Source organism: Aspergillus japonicus, assembly GCF_003184785.1.
Source record: "Aspergillus japonicus CBS 114.51 unplaced genomic scaffold BO86scaffold_14, whole genome shotgun sequence".
In the NCBI taxonomy this organism is placed as follows: domain Eukaryota; kingdom Fungi; phylum Ascomycota; class Eurotiomycetes; order Eurotiales; family Aspergillaceae; genus Aspergillus; species Aspergillus japonicus.
This window is the reverse complement of record NW_020291651.1, coordinates 366,413-372,088: the sequence shown is the minus strand read 5'-3', so window position 1 is coordinate 372,088 and position 5,676 is coordinate 366,413.

Below are 5,676 nucleotides of genomic sequence, written 5' to 3'. Positions count from 1 at the left end.
AAATAATTAAATAAAAATACTACTACTTATAAAATTTATTTATAATAATTTTTTATAAGTATTAATTAAGTACTTTTTATTTTTTATAATAATTATATAATATCTGTAAATAATAGTACTTAACTTGTAGATACTAAATAATCCTCTAAAAAAATTAAAGTAATACTTTTAAAAAATTAAAAAAATAAAAAAAATAGTTATAAATTTTAAGTAGATTTATAGATACTAGAAGATTTTTATAATAAAAGTTATAGAACTACTGCCTTTATAGTAGACCAGAAAGTTTAGCTTTTTATAAAAAATTTATTATAAAAAAAACTAAATAAGAAACTAGACCAGTACTATTAGAAACTATTTTATATAATTAAAAAATAAATAAACAGGCCTATAAATTAAAATTATTAGTAGATCTTTATATTTATAATACTTTTATATATTTTTATTATATAAATATTATATAATAGAGGGGGTAGACTTATAAAAAAACTTTTATAAAAAAATAAAAGTTTAGATAATTATAAATATTATTTAAAAGTATTACTATATTTGCAGCACTGTAAAGAAAACTATAAAAATTCTAGTTAAATAAAAAAATACTGTAATAAAAAAATACTTTAAAAATCTGCTATAAATCTATATTATTTACAGATTTATAAAACCTTACCTTATAAAAATATAAAAACCTTAATTAAATAATTAAAAAAAAATTAAATTAAGTTTAGATTATAAACTATCTATAATTATATATTTTATATAGTTAATATAAGCTATAGTACTTGCTTATAATAGTTAAAAGCTAAAATATATAAAAATATATTATTATTTTATAAAACAATAAAATTTATTATTTATATATAAATAGTTATTATATTTTTAGCTAATCCCTCTGCTAATACAGTTATAAAAAAGTTTTTAAAAAAAAATTATAATAGTATTTATATATCTAATTAGGCAGCAGCTGCCGGCTAATCTAAATTATAAAAATATTTTTATAAAACTATATTTAAATAATTAGCTATTTAAAGTTTAATTATTTAATATATAGTATAAACTATATAACAGGGTTACAGATTTAGATCTGCTTATAATTTAATAAAAACTATAAATTTATTTAAAAAAAATTAAATACTATAGCAGATACTATTTTTTAATAATTTAAAAATTAGGCTATTAAAAATAATTTAATAAAAAAGTAAAGTACTTTACTTTTTATTATTAGCTTATTTATAAAAAGCCGGCTAATTCTAGTCAGCTTTAAATATATCTTTAAAAAATAAAAAAATTTAAAAGTATAAAAATAAAAGCTATAAAAATTATTATAATATTTATTATTATAAGCTAAAAAATCCTATTTTTTATATATAAGTAGTAGTATATAGAAGAAGAAAAACAGCAGTAGTAGTAGTAATAAAATTTATAATAAAATTAAAAACTAAAATAAAACTTAAAATAATAATAATAGTAGATATAATAAAAATAAATATATTTATAGTAGTAGCAGCAGCAGATCTAGTAATAATAGTAGTAATAAAAATATTTTTTATAATAAAAAAAATAATAAAATATATTATAAATAGTTAGCTAAGTTTAAATTTATTTTATAAATAATTTATATAAAAAAAATAAAGTAAAATAAGCTAATAAAATCTACAGATACAGAGCTTAAATAATATACTATAAAAAAATTAGTTAGTTTTTATAAAAAAAAAAAAACTAAGCTTTTATAAAAAAAATTAATAAAATATTTTAAATACTACTGTAGAAGAAAAAGTTAGTTAGATATTAATTTATAAAAGTATCTAAAAAACACTATATAGAAAAATTTACTAAAAAAAAAAGAAAAAAAGTTATAAAAAAAAAACTAGAGATCTAAAAAAAATCCTTTTTATATAAAGAAAATCTTATTTTTATAAGATTAGCTCTGCTAGTCTTCACTGTAAAATATTTTAAACAGCTAAAATAAATCAATTAAAAAAATTTAATACTATTTACTAAAAAAGGGTTTTTTTAATTATAGGGAAGGCTATTTATAGACTATTATAAAAATATTAGCTAATAAATAATAGACTATATACTAATAAAAAGGCTTTATAAAAATAATAATAGCAGCAGTATAGTATATTCTATAAAAATATATAATAGTAAACTATTTTTTTATTACTTTAATTTTTTATAAAAGTATTTATAAAGTAGAGATTTTAATAGTACTACTATAAAAAGTAATATCTTTTTATAAAAAAAAATAATTATAAAAGTCTAAACAGCTTTTTTAACTTTTATAGATATCTTTAAAAGAAATATATATAAATAATTTAAAATAATAGTTATATAACAGCTAAGTAAACCGGCTGCAGCTGCCTTTAAAGGCAGCAGCTGCCTTATAAGTTAAATAAAGTAGTAATAACATCTTAAAATAATATATTAACACCCTTGGCTTTATAAGAGCTATTTATTCACTATGCTATTTCACCCCTTAGCCCTTATAAGTTCTATCTAGTTGTTTATAATTTTAATACTATATAATTTATTAAAAATATCTGTAAATTTTATAAAAAGTATATTTTAATTAATAGTACTGTTATAGTATATAAATATTTATCTATTATATAGATAGACTATAATTATAAAGCTCAAGATTTTATATATTTTTTTAAAAAAGAATATATTTTAGCTGTAATATTATAGTTTTAAAAGTATATAAAAGAGCTACTAGCTTTATATATAGTATTAAAAATAATAAGAATTTAATAGTTTAACTAATTCTATCTGTATATACTAAGATTATATATTTCTAAAAGTATAGGTTTTTTTAGCTTTAGTAATACTTTGTTAAAGGTTTTTTTATATTAAAGCAGTACCATCCTGTATTATAGAAACTGTAAAGATTTATATATATTGTTGCCGATCGAGGGCTCGAAGGAACGATAATTCATGAAATGGATGCTTGATTCTCCTACTTTGATATCTCAACAGCTATTTATATTCTCTTATCTAAGCGGTGAGGGGTGACAGAATGTCTGCTTATTGTAGCAGTCTTGCTATGGCGAACTCTGTATACAACACTTCCCCCTATAGAAAAACAAGGGCATATTAAGTCGGCAGAAACAGGCTAGTTAATACATTAAAAAATAAGTATAAAAAATAATAATATAAAAATTAATATTTTAATTAACAGAGGTAATATATACAGGAATATATAAATTAATATTATAAAAAACAGATTAAAAGATAAAAGAAAAGTAAGAATAATATTTAATATAACAAATTACAAGTTAATAAAGTCTACATAGTCTTTTATAAATTAAGTTATTAAAAGGCTACCGTTTTAGAGGCTTTAAATAAAAGTTATAATTATCAGTATTATTAAGGTTCAAGAACTATTTTTTAATATTATAAAAAATATACTGTATATAAGAGGTAAATATAGTATCAATAGTTTTTTTTTTAATAAAAATATATATTTTTAATACAGTTATACAGGATTTTTAAATATTATATTTAATAAATTAAAAGAAATAGTTTTTTTTCTGCAGACGGCCTTTGGCTGCTAGGGTATTTTTTATATTAAAAAATACAGTAAAACTAAAAATATTTAAAAAATTCTTTTTATAATCTTAATACTTACCTTTTTTTATATAAGATGGCGGTTAATAATCTAATTATAAAGTTCTACCTAGTTAATATCTTTATTCTTTAAAAATATTAAAATAACAAAAGTATTATTTTTATTATTAAATAAGGGGTTTATAAATTTTTTATTATTAAAATGCCTTATTTTTTTAATTAATACTTTTTTGTCTATCTTAACTTTTTTTTAAAGGTATTTTAAAAAATTTTTATATTTTTAATATACTCTGGGAAAGCCTTGGCGGCTGGAATTATATAATTTTTTAACTTTAATTAATTCTATACTTTATTTATTTAGTTACAGAAAAATATTTTTTTAAAAGGCTTTCTATAATTAACTTGCTATTTAATATTATTTTAAATAAGAATATTTTTTTTAGTTTACTAAGTTTTTTAGCAGGCAGATTTACAGTTGTATAAATAGTATTTACTTTTTAATCTACAACTTTTTATTACTATATAAATATATTTTTATTATAGTTTTTTATTATTTTTTAGCTTATATAATCTATTTTGGTATAAGCTTAAGAACCTTTTTCTTAATCTTATACTTTATTTTAAACCTACAAAAGAAGTTATAGTTTTTAAGATTATTTTTAAAAAGATTTTTACTATACTGGTTAATAATATAATATAGATTTAATTTAATCTGCAACTACTTTAAAATATATATAATTAAATTATTATAAACTATTTTATATCTATAGATATATATACTACTATATATTTAACTAACCAGAAACTTTAATAGTTTTAGTTTAATATAGATAGGCAGCAGGGGAGGCGGTAGAAAGTATTAAAAAAATAAATTAGCTAATATTATATAATTAATAAACTAAGTAACTAATATTTTTTATTAATCTTATAGTGTATAATCTGCTGAAATACCCGGAATCTAATTAGTGCCCCGGTAATCTGCTGCCTTTTTAGTATTTTTTTAGATATTTAATTAATTTCTAAATTTAACAGTATAAAATATTTGTCTGGATTAATAGGTATAGGGGTATATAGAGTTAAAAAAGGAACCAGTATATATAAAGTTACTGGTTTTTTAAAAGTTGTAGATATAAAAGAGCTTTTTATTATTATAAAAAAAATAAAATTATATTTTTTTAAGGTGTTTTTATAGGGTTATTAGAGTCCAAATAAAAGTCTAATATATATTTCTTTAGTTTTAGTTTATTATACTTAGGTTTTTTCTTATAATCTAAACTATTCCCTTATAAGCAACTGAAGACAGATCTAAAGTCTAAACTAGAATTAGATATTATTTTAAAGTACAGTCTAGAAAGCCTATAAAAAAATATTAAGTTAGATTATAGGTATACCTAAAATAAGACTGGTTTTTTTAATATATTAATATTCCTATTACTGTTCCAGCTTTAGAGTAAGTTTCTTTTAATTGGAGTAGATATATTTTATTATAAAAAAAGATTTAAAAAAGTAAAAATAATTCTTTTCTTTTTACTAAACTTTTTTTTATTAAGCTAGGCTACAAAGTCCAACACTTCAAGCAATCTTTTTCAACATATAGATTTATATAATTAAAAATTTCAGGGGATAAAGGTATAAAGAAATTAATAGGAAATAACAATAGTATAAGAAAAAAAAGTAAGAAAAAAATAGAATTAAGGATGTATATTATAAAAGGAAAAATATATTATAATAAGATTAAAGTAAAATTATAGATATAGCAGCAGAGTAAATAATAACTATTATTATGAATAATCTTAACTATATAAAATATATATTATATATATTAGCCTATCTAGATTTAGGCTATTAAAGGATTAAGAATAATATTAGTTATATTTTTTAACTAACTGCTTTATATTTTGCAGATCTTAATTTTCATACTAGATATTATACTTATCTGTATAACTAAGCTATTTTATTAAATATTTAAAAATACTATTTTTAGATGTTAGCTAAGCAAGCCTTTAATTTTATATAAATCTTTAATTACTGGATTGGGCTTTAGAAGTATTTAATTAAACAGATTTTTTTAAAGTATATTTTTCAACTTTTATATATATAGTTTAAAATAAG